Consider the following 17,736-nt stretch of genomic DNA (forward strand, 5'->3'; position numbering starts at 1 on the left):
TCAAGATTCACTTCCTGTCTGTATTTAAACCTTTTTATTTGTCACTTAACTCTTGATTCTTGACTCCATTGACTGCCATGATTGTAAATGCTGAGACAGTGGAGTCCTTACTTTCTTTAGGAAGCACATTATTTAGTGTTAAGTAAGCTTAGGTTGCCCCTGCTTCACCTGATAATGTGAGTACGTTACTCCTTGTAATATTGAGTATTTATGTTGATAAAGTTAATTATTTTGGGTTACATAGGGGGACTTGAGATAAGTTTAGACACCCCGGGGTATACATATAGTTTGTTGCATTTTTACACATAGTTTATTCCCCTGTCTAGACTTTGATTACATCAGTTCTGACAGTGGCACCCTTCGGCCTTATTTCCTGTATTTTTGTGGGTGTTCATTTGAAGAACTGTTTGGGAGGGTGATTTTTTTTACCGTTTTTATTTGAGGGTGCCACTTTAGTATCTTTTGCTTCCCCTATGTTATCCCTTAGTCCAGGTTTTGGTGGACTTTGTTGTCAATAAATTATCACTGAAGGCTACTTGCAGTGTGCTTCTGACTCATCATTGACTGAATCCTTCTGCTGTGGTAGTTGCGACTCACTGGTATATCTTACCATCAGGGGGAGTCGTAACATGGGAGGAAACTGGTGTACCCGGAGGAATCCCACGTAGGCCCGGGGAGATTATGCAAACTTCATACAGGTGGACGTGACCTTGATGTGAAACCAAGACTCCATGGCTGTGAGGTCGATGTTTTAACCGGCCCGCCCTTAGTCGGCTGGCTAAACACTAAATTGCCTCTAGGTATGAGTGTGAGCCTGAGACATTGTCAGTCTCTGTGTGCCTTACAATTGACTGTCATCCAATTCAGGGTATCTCCTATCTGGGATAGGCTCCAACACCCCCACCGTCACGAGCTGTTAAATGTTATGAAATATAAATACATTATTTTTTGTTTTGTTTTGGAAAAAAAAGTGGTGTGCGTTATTCACATTAGAGTGAGAAGGGTTCATGTGCAGCCAATGGAGAGCTCCAAGGAAAGGGAGAGTATAAAGGACATCTGAAAATTACAGATGGACTTGGATTCCAGCGGATATGTGCTTTTTGAACATCATCTGGAGGCCGAGAGATTGGGACCAATGAGTTTTGGGGTTGATGTGCCATGCGTTATGAGAACCGGTGGTTTGCTCATTGTGTGTTTCATGTGCATTGAGTCCAGATAAACGTGTTTCATTTGGATCACATTAGTAACCTAGGTACTGTGTACAATAACCACATGGCTCTTATAGTTGAAAAAATGTAAAGCATTTCATTAGAAGTTACAGCAAAAAGTACCATACTTTTTCGCATATAGGCCATATTTGTCGCTGATGAATGAAGATCATGACGGAATCAAGGCTATGGCTTATACACAAATAAGACTTGACATGCACAAAATTGCAAGGCGACAATGACAAAACGCTACATGGCAACACAAAATTATTTTGACGTCTATGAATGAATTTCAAGAAAAAAAAACTGTATTTTGCATAAAACGTGAAAAATCTCACTTACATATGCCTGCCATTGCTCGTTCAGGGTGCTGCCATCTTACCTAGAGATGACAAACCAGACCAATACGCACACACATCCTCGTTGTACTGCAAACATGACTTCCTTTTTGAATTTTTCTATGTGCAGCCAACACCCTTTATGAGTGTGCAATCCAGCAATCGATTTATACAGCATCTCAGAAATTCCACGAAGATTTTTCTTAAGATTTTCCCTTCGATGTAACACATTTGTAGTCCCTAATAAACCTATGAATAATGAGGCGAAAATTGTGAATTATAAGAGAATAATTGTAAAATTCAACTACTTTGAGGCAAATTTATGGGTTATATGCAAGAAAATACGATAGTTTTTTTAATGTAACATAACTCAGTGGGTGTTAGTTCCAACACTGCCTTGCAGCATTTGAGAGTGTTACAAAAACAAAATCCATATATGAAAGGAGAATGTTGAGTATTTAGTCCTAGTCATGTTATTTTTTAATTCATTTTCTGAACCGCTTATCCTTACTAGGGTCACTGGAGCCTATTCCAGCTGACTTTGGCCAGAGGTGGGAGACATCCTAAATCGTTGGCCAGCCAATCGCAAGGCACGAGGAGACGGACAGCCATTCAAACTCAGACTCAGAAAAAAACAGTCACTATACAATTTTCTATTTAGCCAAATAGCAAAAGCTTTGTCTGTGTCCAAAAGAGAAAAGAGAAAGAAGGCAACACCAAATATGGTATAGAAATGTTAGGGTAGGGGTCGGGAAACTTTTTTGATACAGAGCCATAAACAATTCCTATTTTAAAATTGTTTTTTTTTGAGAGCCATACTCAGAATTTGAGAGTAAAACATTTTCAGCGCCATGGTGCGGACGTGACGCTCCCATTGGTGCATTCGGGACTTGGCTCTGTCACCAGCGGTTTAAATTCATATTTTAACTAATCAATTAGCCAAGAGCCACATGCACCCATCAGAAGAGCCACATATGACTCCCAGGATAGGTTCCCCACCCCTAGGTTAGAAAGTGCACTTCTTTTACATTATATCCGTGATACTTGTGTTTGCTACAGGCAGTGGCACACATATACACAAACAAGCAGAGCAGAATGTTACCAAAGAAATCTTTGTAAAAAATGAAAGGGTCTGAATATTCCACAGCCAATGACAAAATTGTTTACATGTGTCTGTTTCGTTCGAGAGTGTACTATGTTTTTGCTGTTTATTGTCGCTTATAGGCAAGACACTGATTAAAAAAAACGTTCTGTAAATACGCATCATTGTTATTTGTCATTGAAGGCAGATTTTACCATACACCACTTTTTAAAAAATCATCATATTACATGATTATTGGGGATGCATTAAATTATAGTTGGGATGCTCACTTTTCTAGAAAGAGCATCCTAGGGATGCATAACTTCCTGGATGTAAAATGTATCACGGAAGCATGACACTTAATTGCTCTAAAACCATGTCCTCTGATGTGTACGTAGCCATAAATTATAAGTAATGTACATATTGAAATAACTGTTATTTCTTACACTTTCTTTCCTCTTTCACTCAAGAATAAAGTCTGTCAATCTCTGACTCATCAAGTTTATTATCTTTTCTTAATCATTTTGTAAGTCTCTTACACTATTTTCCACTGCAACACAGGGATAGTCAATCAATGTACAACTCATCAATTCTATCACAGTTCTTGTCTCCTCCATCAACCAAAAATGCCAAAAGGCAAAGCTAGTGGTGTTCTTTGAAAAATTGTCCTAAAACACAAATGATTCGAAAAGACTCAATCCTGTTTTTCCTCTCAATAAAGAGCACAACAAAGCCTGGCATTTGATGTACGAGCATTGTGGGAGCCCGGCCACGCAGCAGAATGTGTATGGAAGGAAACATGTCAGAGCAAACTAAGTGTGTGCTATATAGTTCCCACACTACATAGGTAAGAATATCATGTTGCCCACCACATGATAGCTGCAGGTCAATACTTGCTTTGCTCCAACATGTTGCGAGGGATTTTTCTGTTGATAGTCTAGGGATCTATGAGGTTCTCTGAAAAATGATGTTAAAGGAGTTTGCTTCACCATGATTAGTTTTTCTAGTCTGTTATTTCAATGTTTACAAACCTGAAGACAATGTAAATAAAATGGATATGCTCAGACTAACATAACTAATGATATATGTGATGATCCAGGAGAATGGAATTAAACAATGAAATTTAGATTTTGTTTTCCCTGAAGTTAACGTTGAAATAATTATGTTATGTTACATGTTTAATATATTGTTTCTTATACATAAAAAAACAACACATTCTGGAATGTTGGTGCTAGATGGAACAGGCAAAAACAGCACTTAATATGGGACGAGGACTACATGCCATTTTAATTAATTAGTAAACCCTGGAACGATTTTGTCTTCGAGAGAAAACTATTAATTTGTGATGTTAGGTTACGAGTGAATTTTCCTCCACCCCTTCTCTCTTTGGCCTGTTTCTGCTCAGCTTGTCACCAAGGCAAGCATGTACATTGCTAAACCAAAGGCAGAAGCCCGCTATTATTGTGCTGTTAATCCAGAGCCCTTGGGCCCCATTGCCACACCGACCAGATGAAAGGCCTTGGCCCAGCTGTTTACAGCCTGTGAAAGTGGCAGGGAGCTTGTGTATGATGCTGGTGCACCAACAGAAAGAAAACAAGACCATAAAGCCTTACACTATTTAAGGAGACTTTCAGAAACAGGAGGTTTGAAACGGTGTTAAAGCGAAGTGACAGAGTCGTAAGATTTGACGAACACACAGGTACTGCATATGCACTGAGGGTATGTGTGCACATCACTGAAGATTATTTTAATGTTTTGGGCTTGACACAAGGCCACTCAAAATTTAAATAATCGTTTAAGGGCTCCAATGTCCACCATCTCCTTGATGTCATCATAGAAGAGTGCAGAGGCGGGCGTGACCGGACGTTTGCTCACCGATCTTTTGGTCGCCGGTCTTTTGGTCCTTTTGGTTGCCATTCAATATTAAACCGTACTTAGATATTAAACCGTACTTAGATATTGAACCGTACTTAGATATTAAACCCTCTCATTTAGATATTAAACTCTCTCTCTTAGATATTAAACTCTCTCTCATGAATATAATTTTTAGAGCTGGTACAGTAAACACCATTTGACCGGCGACCAAAAGATACCAAAAGACCGGCGACCAAAAGACCGGCGACTAAACGCTCTTCGGAGTTGACCGTCCTTTCTTAATGATGTCCATTTTTCTTCTGGAAAAGACCGTCTGGAAAATGGCTTTATGAGCAAATTTGCAACCAAATCCATTAGTGTTCCTTCGTCGGCCATTGCCGGTGGAGTTTGCGATCTCTGGCTGGCTCACATTGCCTTTGGTCCTACTCTATCACTACCCAACCATACTTGGTAAAAGCAATGACGTATTCCTATGCCTGTGAGAAGGCCGTGGTGTCACCAAATCAAATTCTGATTGGTTAAAGCAACAGTCTTATCCTTGTTTAATGCAGCAGAGCCTGTAGAACTGATTTTTAATGCCTTGAGGCAGATTTCTGACCCTTGCAACAAATAATGGCTGAAATGTGATTGGTTAAATGTTTCAATATGAAAACACACATCTGAAAGAAGTGCAACGAGGGGGATAGCAATGAAAGGAAGCTAAGAGACAATTTGGAATTATTTATTGGTAGTATTGATGGACAAAATATTATATATGATTCAGATATTTCTTAGGCCAGCAAAGAAGGCTTTGAAGGCCCTGACGTCACACCACTGGAAGATTGGAAGAGGATTCCACTGGCGATCTGTGATGCTCTGATGAACTCCATGCCCGAGAGGTTTAAGGTGATGACTGTTTGATGGGACGACAATGGCCTATAAAGACAGGTACATGTACTGTACTGAGATGCTAATTTTAAAAAAGTGCGTATTAAGAAGAGAATATGTTAAGAACAACTGTCGATATCCTACTCAATGAAATCTGTGACTGTTCACTAAAAACAAAATATCTTAAACCAAACATTCCTTAGCTAAATCATTATTCTAAATAAGTCCCCATGAGTATTAGACAATGAGATATTGACCTGATGCTAAGATATTTCAGTTAACTTTGGCCTGAGGACAGGTTTACTCCACATTATGTAGATGTTGCCTCATTATGGCACTGATGTAGTGTTTACAGCAAAATGCTAATAAACAATGGAGTATTGTGTGGTGGATTGTTTTTTGTTGTTGTTTTTCATCCATCCTTTTTTTCTTCAGTGACCATAATTCGGTAACATCTTTAAATCCGTGAGCCACATTTCAGGAACACAGTTTTACTGCGACGATCTGGATTGAAAAAAGCACCTTTATATTGCGTTACACGTGGCTGCAATGTGTCTTGTCAATTTGTAGAGATAGTGGCTGTTGAAAGGAATTAGATTGTAATTGATGTGTAGGTGAGATTGAGGGAACAACAGATCAATTGGCAGTCTTCATCCTACATGCGGATAATGGATACACAAACGGAATAATTCCAGATGGAAAGTGTGAATCAGCACTGAAGAAAAATAAAAAATGTATTTATAATGGGATTGACCTTACTTCGCAATTTTTCGATTATCAGTGCAATGTCTGGTGACGTCTTTATTTTTATTTTCGCGGCTATGTCTGGCCTAAATTATCCGCGGAAAACAAGGGATTAGTGTATATACAGCCAAGCCTGCAAAGACATACACAAATGTACACAAAAAGGTATTTTCTCTCACTTTAGCTTGGAGCGATAACTCAACGCTGAACAATGGGGAGAACAGGTTGTGTGTGTGTATGTGTAAGGGGAGGGGCGGGGGGGGGGGGGGATCTAAAAGCAAACCAATTCCGATACAGCACTAATGGGCCACATCATGTCAATACAATAAATAATGGCCCTTCCAGCTCTGTCAATAGTGAGTAAATGAAAATTTAACCTTTCATTAAATGTGGTCACATTATACTCAAAAGATTTTGTTTTGTAAGATTTAATTTCTTACTCAAGCAAATATTATTCAGTGAAGCTCTACGCCATATTCTACACATTGGTAACATATCACCCCCCCCCAATATATATATATATATATATATATATATATATATATATATATATATATATATATATATATATATATATATATATATATATATATATATATATATATATATATATATATATATATATATATATATATATATATATATATATATATATATATATATAACGAGAGAGAGAGAGAGAGAGAGAGAGAGAGAGAGGGAAAGAGGAAGAGAGAGGGAAAGAGGAAGAGAGAGGGAAAGAGGAAGAGAGAGGGAGAGAGGGAGAGAGAGAGAGAGAGGGAGAGAGTAACACAAAATATTTTAACTCAACTCTATGCACCTCAAGTCAACTCTCTGCACAACTTCAGCTGCTTTTCCACACACATTCTTATTTATGCACTTCTAATACTATTTTCTTCATCTTTACAAAAATCTTCTATCTTCTTACTAAAATATTTTATTTTCAACAATTCCCATTCCACGCTATTATATGCTCATCAAACCTTCTACATTCCTCAAATTGGGACAGATACCATGCCTCTTCACCCAACGCAGAGGGGAAAGGCAACACCCCACACTACGCATCCGCACATACACCACATCTGGTAACCCTCCGATCTCCATTTTGCAGTCTGACAACAAACCCATCTCCCTTGTCGCTTTCCGACCCATATTCATCACTAACTTAATACTTTAAAAAACTTTTGTATTCTAAATTTACTGAAATTGATCTCAATACTCTGTAATTCACCCAATGTCTCTGATCAAACCAAGCACCCCGCTTGGTTTGATCAGAGACTATACATTCTCAGGAGTCCCTAACTATATTCACATTTTACCTACGTAAGTTCAGACCACGAACATTGAACACTACTGCAGTGATAATACTCATTCAAATTACTTCACGGAGAACTCCCGATCTTTCTCGTTCCGAACCTGCCCTGGTTCAGAAGGACCCGTCACCAGATCACCGGAGCAGCGAGGGCACCAAAGTATATCTAGTCTGTAATACAACTTAAGGAGCAGGTTAATAAAGAGGGAGAACAATTTAAAGGAAATAAGTTTATTAACCGACTATAGAATGGAGAGAGAGCTCCATCAGTGGAGAACCGCACAGCCTGGTGTCCTTTGCAACTCTCTCTCCAAATGAACAGTGGGTCAGTCTTTATATAGGAAAAGTGGGTAAAGTTTGTGCAAACAAGATGTTTTTATCACTCACACAAACTATCGCAGCCTATCTTACATTGCGGGGGGTGAAAAATTACAAAGCAAGTTGACCACATTACGCAATGCGAACAAGAAAAATTGCAGAGCAAGATAGCCAGCCTATCTTACATTCAAATACCGTGAACAAACAAATGCAAAGCAAATTTGGCAACATAGTGTGACGTGAGAAAGCAACGGTAAAGTGGGTTGGCCAAAGGGGGGACTTGAACCCTGGACCCTCAGATTAAAAGTCTGATGCTCTACTATCTGTACTACGCAGGCCCTATCAACATGTAATTCTGCCTTTTTTCAAAGTTTGAAAGTTCCCCAACCACTTCAACAGATACTGTCAGACTGATGTTGAAAAGGACAAGGTCACACCTGAAAAGGGAATTGAATTCTGGACCATCAGATTAAGAGTCTGATGCTCTACCATCGGAGCTAAGGAGGGCCCTGTAAACATGTAATTCTGCCTTTTTTAAAGTTTGAAAGTTCCCTAAACACTTCATCAAATTAGAGTCAGACTGAGGTTGAAAATTGACAACTCACAGCTGAGCAGAGACTTGAACCCTGGACCTTCAGATTAAACGTCTGATACTCTACCATCTGAACTACCCGCGCCCTGCATACACACCATTCTGCCTTTTTCCATACTTTGAAAGTTCCCTAACCACTTCCTCAAATTACAGTCAGACTGATGTTGAAAAGGACAAGATCCCACCTGAGCAGGGACTTGGACCCAGGACTCTAAGATTAAAAGTCTGATGCTATACCATCTGAGCTACTGAGACCTTGTCAATGTACATTTTTGCCTTTTTTCCAAAATTTGGTAGTTCCCCTACCACTTCATCAGATAAAGTCAGACTGATGTTGAAAAGGACAAAGTCACACCTGAGCAGGGACTTGAACCATAGACACTCAGGTTAAATGTCTGATGCTCTACCATCTGAGCTACTTAGGCATTGTCTCTTAAATACTTTGCCTTTATTCCAAAGTTTGAATGTTCCCCTACCACTTCATCAGATACAGTCAGACTGATGTTGATAAGGACAGAGTCACAACTGCAGTTTTGCCTTTATTCCAAAGTTTGAAAGTTCCGAGCAACTCAGGCCCTGTGAATATGCAGTTTTTCCTTTTTCCTGAGGCCCTGTGAATATGCAGTTTTTCCTTTTTTCCAAAGTTTGGAATTTCCCCTACCACATCATCCGATAAAGTCAGACTGATGTTAAAAAGGACAAAGTCACACCTGAACAGGGACTTGAACCCTGGACCCTCAGATCAAAAGTCTGACGTTCTACCATTTGAGCTACGCAGGCAATGTCAATCTGCATTTTTGCCTTTATTCAAAAGTTTGAAAGTTCCCCTACCACTTTATCAGACACATTCAGACTGATGTTGAAAATGACAAAGTCACACCTGAGCAGGGACTGGAGCCCTGGACCCTCAGATTAAAAATGTCTGATGCTCTTCCATCTGAGCTACTCAGGCCCCGTCACTTTAATACTTTGCCTTTATTTCACAACTTACTACGGACTGACTGTCGATATCCCTAAGAACATCCGGAGACCTCCAGGATCTCCGAGGATATCCAACCCCCCCAAAGTACGCCGTAGACGGCGAAGAGAAAGGAGGCAGGGGAGCGGATGTCGGGCGGCCATTGCGGTTGGGCTACGACAACAACCACTCCGAGCCCCGCTTCCTAGTATCTTTTTGACAAACGCCCGATCCATTGCCCACAAATTTTGGCGTGGATCTGCCTTCTACAGGCGAACTGAGGGAGGGTAAGTAAGAAGACAGTGAGAGGTAAGTGATACATTTTATTCTTGTTAGCATCGGTGAGGCAACAAGAGGTGATGCGATGTTTCCATCGTGGCGGAGTGCTAACAAGTCTGAATATGTCAGTTAAGGGGTCTTGCCTGGGATGGCGGACCAGTGGAGAAGCACTTTACAATTTCGTCATACGCAGCTGAGGGTATGATGACTACTAGGCTTTTTGTCAAGTCAATGATGACGACAATGCCTATGTCTGATGATTTTTTTTTTTTTTTATTCCAAAATTTGAATGTTCCCCTACCACTTCATCAGATACAGTCAGACTGATAATGATAAGGACAGAGTCACACCTGAACAGGGACTTGAAAACTGAACCCTCAGATTAAAAGTCTGATGCTCTACCATCTGAGCTACTCACGCCACATCAATCTACATTTTTGCCTTTATTCCAAAGTTTGAAAGTTTCCCTACCACTTCATCAGATAGAATCAGACTGATGTTGAAAAGGGCAAAGTCACACCTGAGCAGGGGCTTGAACCCTGGACCCTCAGATTAAAAGTCTGATGCTCTACCATCTGAGCTACTCAGGCCCTATCACTAAGATATTTTGCCTTTATTCCAAAGTTTGAATGTTCCCCTACCACTTCATTGGATACAGTCAGACTGATGTTGAAAAGGACAGAGTCACACCTGAACAGGGACTTGAAACCTGGACCTTCAGATTAAAAGTCTGATGCTCTACCATTTGAGCTACTCAGGCCATGTCAATCTACAATTTTGCCTTTATTCAAAAGTTTGAAACTTCCCCTACCACTGCATCAGACACAGGCAGACTGATGTTGAAAAGGACAAAGTCACACCTGAGCAGGGACCTAAACCCTGGACCCTCAGATTAAAAGTCTGATGCTCTACCATCTGAGCTACTCAGGCCCTGTGAGTGTACCATTTTGCCTTTTTTCAAAAGTTTGGACGTTCCCCTACCACTTCATCAGATAAAGTCAGACTGATGTTGAAAAGGACAAAGTCACATCGGAGCATGGACTTGAACCCTAGACCCTCGGATTAAAAGTCTCATGCTCTACCATCTGAGCTACTCAGGCCCTGTGTATATGTGATTTTGCCTTGTTTCCAAAGTTTGGAAGTTCCCCTACCACTTCATCAGATAATGTCAGACTGATGTTGAAAAGGACAAAGTCACACCTGAGCAGGGACTTGAAACCTGGACCCTCAGATTAAAGTCTGATGCTCTACCATTTGTACTGGTGTACTTTGCCTTTATTCCAAAGTTTGAATGTTCCCCTACCACTTCATTGAATACAGTCAGACTGATGTTGAAAAGGACAGGGTCACACCTGAACAGGGACTTGAAACCTGGACCCTCAGATTAAAGTCTGATGCTCTACCATTTGAGCTACTCAGGCCATGTCAATCTACAATTTTGCCTTTATTCCAAAGTTTGAAAGTTCCCCTACCACTTCATCATATACAGTCAGACTGATGTTGAAAAGGACAGAGTCACACCCGAACAGGGAATTGAACCCTGGACCCTCAGATTAAAAGTCTGACGCTCTACCTTCTGAGCTACTCAGGGCCTTCCACTTGAATACTTTGCCTTTATTCCAAAGTTTGAATGTTCCCCTACCACTTCATCAGATACAGTCAGACTGATGTTGAAAAGGAAAGAGTCACACCTGAACAGGGACTTGAACCCTGGACCCTCAGATTAAAAGTCTGATGCTGTACCATCTGAGCTACTCAGGTACTGTCAATTAAATACTTTGCCTTTATTCCAAAGTTGTAATGTTCCCCTACCACTTCATCAGATAAAGTCAGACTGATGTTGAAAAGGACAGAGTTACACATGAACAGGGACTTGAACCCTGGACCCTCAAATTAAAAGTCTGATGCTCTACCATCTGAGCTACTCAGGCCCTGTGATTATGCGATTTTGCCTTGTTTCCAAAGTTTGGAAGTTCTCGTACCACTTCATCAGATAAAGTCAGACTGATGTTGAAAAGGACAAAGTCACACCTGAGCAGGGACTTGAACCATGGACCCTCAGATTAAAAGTCTGATGCTCTACCATCTGAGCTACTCAGGCCCTTCCACTTAAATGCTTTGCCTTTTTTCATAACTTTGGAAGACCCCTACCACTTCACCAGATAAAGTCAGACTGATGTTGAAAAGGAGAAAGTCACACCTGAGCAGGGACTTGAACCCTGGGCCCTCAGATTAAAAGTCTGATGCTCTACCATCTGAGCTACTCAGGCACTGTCAATTAAATGCTTTGCCTTTATTCCAAAGTTGTAATGTTCCCCTACCACTTCATCAGATAAAGTCAGACTGATGTTGAAAAGGACAGAGTTACACATGAACAGGGACTTGAACCCTGGACCCTCAGATTAAAAGTCTGATGCTCTACCATCTGAGCTACTCAGGCCCTGTGATTATGCAATTTTGCCTTGTTTCCAAAGTTTGGAAGTTCTCGTGCCACTTCATCAGATAAAGTCAGACTGATGTTGAAAAGGACAAAGTCACACCTGAGCAGGGACTTGAACCATGGACCCTCAGATTAAAAGTCTGATGCTCTACCATCTGAGCTACTCAGGCCCTTCTACTTTAATACTTTGCCTTTATTCCAAAGTTTGAATGTTCCCCTACCACTTCATCAGATACAGTCAGACTGATGTTGAAAAGGACAGAGTTACACATGAACAGGGACTTGAACCCTGGACCCTCAGATTAAAAGTCTGATGCTCTACCATCTGAGCTTCTCAGGCCCTGTGAGTGTACAATTTTGCCTTTTTTCAAAAGTTTGGAAGTTCCCCTACCACTTCATCAGATAAAGTCAGACTGATGTTGAAAAGGAGAAAGACACACCTGAGCAGGGACTTGAACCATGGACCCTCAGATTAAAAGTCTGATGCTCTACCATCTGAGTTACTCAGGCCCTGTGTGTGTACAAATTTGCCTTTTTTCAAAAGTTCGGAAGTTCCCCTACCCTTTAATCATATACAGTCAGACTGATGTTGAAAAGGAGAAAGTCACACCTGAGCAGGGACTTGAACCCTGGATCCTAAGATTAAAAGTCTGATGCTCTACCATCTGAGCTACTCAGGCACTGCCAATTAAATACTTTGCCTTTATTCCAAAGTTGCAATGTTCCCCTACCACTTCATCAGATAAAGTCAGACTGATGTTGAAAAGGACATAGTTACACCTGAACAGGGACTTGAACCCTGGACCATCAGATTAAAAGTCTGATGCTCTACCATCTGAGCTACTCAGGCACCTTGACGTAAATACTTTGCCTTCATGCCAAAGTTTAAATGTTCCCCTACCACTTCATCAGATACAGTCAGACTAATGTTGAAAAGGACAGAGTCACACCTGAACAGGGTCTTGAACCCTGGACCATCAGATTAAAAGTCTGAGGCTCTACCATCTGAGCTACTCAGGCACCTTCACTTAAATACTTTGCCTTTATTCCAAAGTTTGAATGTTCCCCTACCACTTCATCAGATAAAGTCAGACTGATGTTGAAAAGGACAGAGTTACACCTGAACAGGGACTTGAACCCTGGACCCTCAGATTAAAAGTCTGATGCTCTACCATCTGAGCTACTCAGGCCATGTTAAACAGCATTTTTGCCTTTATTCCAAAGTTTGAAAGTTCCCCTACCACTTCATCAGATACAGTCAGACTGATGTTGAAAAGGACAAAGTCACACCTGAGCAGGGACATGAACCCTGGACCCTCAGATTAAATGTCTGATGCTCTACAATCCGAGCAACTCAGGCCCTGTGAATGTACCATTTTGCCTTTTTTCAAAAGTTTGGAAGTTCCCCTACCACTTCATCAGATAAAGTCAGACTGATGTTGAGAAGGACAAAGTCACACCTGAGCAGGGACTTAAACCCTGGACCCTCAGATTAAAAGTCTGATGCTCTACCATCTGAGCTACTCAGGCCGTGTGAGTGTACCATTTTGCCTTTTTTCAAAAGTTTGGAAGTTCCCCTACCACTTCATCAGATAAAGTCAGACTGATGTTGAGAAGGACAAAGTCACATCGGAGCATGGACTTGAACCCTGGACCCTCAGATTAAAAGTCTGATGCTCTACCATCTGAGCTACTCAGGCACTGTCAATTAAATACTTTGCCTTTATTCCAAAGTTTGAATGTTCCCCTACCACTTCATCAGATAAAGTCAGACTGATGTTGAAAAGGACAGAATCACACCTGAACAGGGACTTGAACCCTGGACCCTCAGATTAAAAGTGTGATGCTCTACCATCTGAGCTACTCAGGCCCTTCCACTGGTGTACTTTGCCTTAATTCCAAAGTTTGAATGTTCCCCTACCACTTCATTGGATACAGTCAGACTGATGTTGAAAAGGACAGAGTCACACCTGAACAGGGACTTGAAACCTGGACCCTCAGATTAAAGTCTGATGCTCTACCATTTGAGCTACTCAGGCCATGTCAATCTACAATTTTGCCTTTATTCCAAAGTTTGAAAGTTCCCCTACCACTTCATCATATACAGTCAGACTGATGTTGAAAAGGACAGAGTCACACCTGAACAGGGAATTGAACCCTGGACCCTCAGATTAAAAGTCTGATGTTCTACCATCTGAGCTACTCAGGCACTGTCAATTGGGTACTTTGCCTTTATTCCAAAGTTTGAATGTTCCCCTACCACTTCATCAGATAAAGTCAGACTGATGTTGAAAAGGACAGAATCACACCTGAACAGGGACTTGAACCCTGGACACTCAGATCAAAAGTCTGACGCTCTACCTTCTGAGCTACTCAGGGCCTTCCACTTAAATACTTTGCCTTTATTCCAAAGTTTGAATGTTCCCCTACCACTTCATCAGATACAGTCAGACTGATGTTGAAAAGGAAAGAGTCACACCTGAACAGGGACTTGAACCCTGGACCCTCAGATTAAAAGTCTGATGCTGTACCATCTGAGCTACTCAGGCACTGTCAATTAATTACTTTGCCTTTATTCCAAAGTTGTAATGTTCCCCTACCACTTCATCAGATAAAGTCAGACTGATGTTGAAAAGGACAGAGTTACACATGAACAGGGACTTGAACCCTGGACCCTCAGATTAAAAGTCTGATGCTCTACCATCTGAGCTACTCAGGGCCTGTGATTACGTGATTTTGCCTTGTTTCCAAAGTTTGGAAGTTCTCGTACCACTTCATCAGATAAAGTCAGACTGATGTTGAAAAGGACAAAGTCACACCTGAGCAGGGACTTGAACCATGGACCCTCAGATTAAAAGTCTGATGCTCTACCATCTGAGCTACTCAGGACCTTCCACTTAAATACTTTGCCTTTTTTCATAACTTTGGAAGTTTCCCTACCACTTCACCAGATAAAGTCAGACTGATGTTGAAAAGGAAAAAGTCACACCTGAGCAGGGACTTGAACCTTGGACCCTCAGATTAAAAATCTGATGCTCTACCATCTGAGCTACTCAGGCCCTGAGATTATGCAATTTTGCCTTGTTTCCAAAGTTTGAAAGTTCCCCTACCACTTCATCAGATAAAGTCAGACTGATGTTGAAAAGGACAAAGTCACACCTGAGCAGGGACTTGAACCCTGGACCCTCAGATTAAAAGTCTGATGCTCTACCATCTGAGCTACTCAGGCACTGTCAATTAAATACTTTGCCTTTATTCCAAAGTTGTAATGTTCCCCTACCACTTCATCAGATAAAGTCAGACTGATGTTGAAAAGGACAGAGTCACACCTGATCAGGGACTTGAACCCTGGACCCTCAGATTAAAAGTCTGATGCTCTACTATCTGAGCTACTTAGGCCATGTCAAACTGCATTTTTGCCTTTATTCCAAAAGTTGAATGTTCCCCTACCACTTCATCAGATAAAGTCAGACTGATGTTGAAAAGGATAGAGTCACATCTGAACAGGGACTTGAACCCTGGACCCTCAGATTTAAAGTCTGATGCTCTACCATCTGAGCTACTCTGGCCCTGCGAATATGCAATTTTGCCTTGTTTCCAAAGTTTGGAAGTTCCCCTACCACATCATCAGATAAAGTCAGACTGATGTTGAAAAGGTCAAAGTCACCCCTGAGTAGGGACTTGAACCCTAGACCCTCAGATTAAAAGTCTGATGCTCTACCATCTGAGCTACTCAGGCCCTTCCATTTAAATACTTTGCCTTTATTCCAAAGTTTGAATGTTCCCCTACCACTTCATCAGATAAAGTCAGACTGATGTTGAAAAGGACAAAGTCACACCTGAGCAGGGACTTGAAACCTGGACCCTCAGATTAAAAGTCTGATGCTGTACAATCTGAGCTACTCAGGCACTGTCAATTAAATATTTTGCCTTTATTCCAAAGTTGTAATGTTCCCCTACCACTTCATCAGATAAAGTCAGACTGATGTTGAAATGGACTGAGTTACACATGAACAGGGACTTGAACGCTGAACCCTCAGATTAGAGGTCTGATGCTCTACCATCTGAGCTACTCAGGCCCTTCCACTTAAATACTTTGCCTTTTTTCATAACTTTGAAAGTTCCCCTACCACTTCATCAGATAAACTCAGACTGATGTTGAAAAGGACAAAGTCACACCTGAGCAGAGACTTGAACCCTGGACCCTCAAATTAAAATTCTGACGCTCTACCATCTGAGCTACTCAGGCATTGTCAAATAAATACTTATAAATATACGTGAACAGGGACTTGAACCCTGGACCCTCAGATTAAAAGTCTGATGCTCTACCATCTGAGCTACTCAGGCCATGTCAATCTGCATTTTTGCCTTTTTCAAAAGTTTGGAAGTTCCCCTACCACTTCATCAGATAAAGTCAGACTGATGTTGAAAAGGACAGAGTCACACCTGAACAGGGACTTGAACACTGGACCCTCAGATTTAAAGTCTGATGCTCTACCATCTGAGCAACTCAGGCACTGTCGATTGCATACTTTGCCTTTTTTCAAAAGTTTGGAAGTTCCCCTACCACTTCATCAGATAAAGTCAGACTGATGTTGAAAAGTACAGAGTCAAACCTGAACAGGGACTTGAACCCTGGACCCTCAGATTAAAAGTCTGATGCTCTACCATCTGAGCTACTCAGGCTCTGTCAACTAAGTACTTTGCCTTTATTCCAAAATTGGAATGTTCCCCTACCACTTCATCAGATAAAGTCAGACTGATGTTGAAAAGGACAGAGTCACACCTGAACAGGGAATTGAACCCTGGACCCTCAGATTAAAAGTCTGATGCTCTACCATTTGAGCTACTCAGGGCCTGTGAGTAGACAAATTTGCCTTTTTTCAAAAGTTTGGAAGTTCCCCTACCACTTCATCAGATAAAGTCAGACTGATGTTGAAAAGGACAAAGTCACACCTGAGCAGGGACTTGAACCCTGGACCATCAGATTAAAAGTCTGATGCTCTACCATCTGAGCTACTCAGGCTCTGTCAAATAAGTACTTTGCCTTTATTCCAAAATTGGAATGTTCCCCTACCACTTCATCAGATAAAGTCAGACTGATGTTGAAAAGGACAGAGTCACACCTGAACAGGGAATTGAACCCTGGACCCTCAGATTAAAAGTCTGATGCTCTACCATCTGAGCTACTCAGGCCCTGAGAATATGCAATTTTGCCTTGTTTCCAAAGTTTGGAAGTTCCCCTTCCACTTCATCAGATAAAGTCAGACTGATGTTGAAAAGGTCAAAGTCACACCTGAGCAGGGACTTGAACCCTGGAGCCTCAGATTAAAAGTCTGATGCTCTAATATCTGTGCTACTCAGGCCCTGAGATTGTACAATTTTGCCTTTTTTCAAAAGTTTGGAAGTTCCCCTACCACTTCATCAGATAAAGTCAGACTGATGTTGAAAAGGACAAAGTCACACCTGAGCAGGGACTTGAACCCTGGACCCTCAGATTAAGAGTCTGATGCTCTACCATCTGAGCTACTCAGGTCGTGTGAGTGTACCATTTTGCCTTTTTTCAAAAGTTTGGAAGTTCCCCTACCACTTCATCAGATAAAGTCAGACTGATGTTGAGAAGGACAAAGTCACATCGGAGCATGGACTTGAACCCTGGACCCTCAGATTAAAAGTCTGATGCTCTACCATCTGAGCTACTCAGGCACTGTCAATTGAATACTT

At 41.2% G+C, this 17,736-nt stretch overlaps 9 non-coding genes across 9 annotated transcripts; all 9 read right to left on the reverse strand.

Moving 5' to 3' along the window:
- Positions 1-10,089: 10,089 nt before the first annotated feature.
- trnak-uuu (transfer RNA lysine (anticodon UUU)) lies at positions 10,090-10,162 on the reverse strand. The gene has a single exon. It is a non-coding gene; the product is annotated as a tRNA-Lys (tRNA).
- Positions 10,163-11,769: 1,607 nt separating this feature from the next.
- trnak-uuu (transfer RNA lysine (anticodon UUU)) lies at positions 11,770-11,842 on the reverse strand. Its single transcript has one exon. It is a non-coding gene; the product is annotated as a tRNA-Lys (tRNA).
- A 947-nt stretch (positions 11,843-12,789) lies between these two features.
- trnak-uuu (transfer RNA lysine (anticodon UUU)) lies at positions 12,790-12,862 on the reverse strand. Its single transcript has one exon. It is a non-coding gene; the product is annotated as a tRNA-Lys (tRNA).
- A 267-nt stretch (positions 12,863-13,129) lies between these two features.
- On the reverse strand, positions 13,130-13,202 carry trnak-uuu (transfer RNA lysine (anticodon UUU)). The gene has a single exon. It is a non-coding gene; the product is annotated as a tRNA-Lys (tRNA).
- A 1,966-nt stretch (positions 13,203-15,168) lies between these two features.
- On the reverse strand, positions 15,169-15,241 carry trnak-uuu (transfer RNA lysine (anticodon UUU)). Its single transcript has one exon. It is a non-coding gene; the product is annotated as a tRNA-Lys (tRNA).
- A 1,384-nt stretch (positions 15,242-16,625) lies between these two features.
- On the reverse strand, positions 16,626-16,698 carry trnak-uuu (transfer RNA lysine (anticodon UUU)). Its single transcript has one exon. It is a non-coding gene; the product is annotated as a tRNA-Lys (tRNA).
- A 267-nt stretch (positions 16,699-16,965) lies between these two features.
- Positions 16,966-17,038, reverse strand: trnak-uuu (transfer RNA lysine (anticodon UUU)). The gene has a single exon. It is a non-coding gene; the product is annotated as a tRNA-Lys (tRNA).
- A 97-nt stretch (positions 17,039-17,135) lies between these two features.
- trnak-uuu (transfer RNA lysine (anticodon UUU)) lies at positions 17,136-17,208 on the reverse strand. The gene has a single exon. It is a non-coding gene; the product is annotated as a tRNA-Lys (tRNA).
- Positions 17,209-17,475: 267 nt separating this feature from the next.
- On the reverse strand, positions 17,476-17,548 carry trnak-cuu (transfer RNA lysine (anticodon CUU)). Its single transcript has one exon. It is a non-coding gene; the product is annotated as a tRNA-Lys (tRNA).
- Between the last annotated feature and the right edge of the window lie 188 nt (positions 17,549-17,736).

Source organism: Stigmatopora nigra, chromosome 16 (genome assembly GCF_051989575.1).
Source record: "Stigmatopora nigra isolate UIUO_SnigA chromosome 16, RoL_Snig_1.1, whole genome shotgun sequence".
Lineage (NCBI taxonomy): Eukaryota > Metazoa > Chordata > Actinopteri > Syngnathiformes > Syngnathidae > Stigmatopora > Stigmatopora nigra.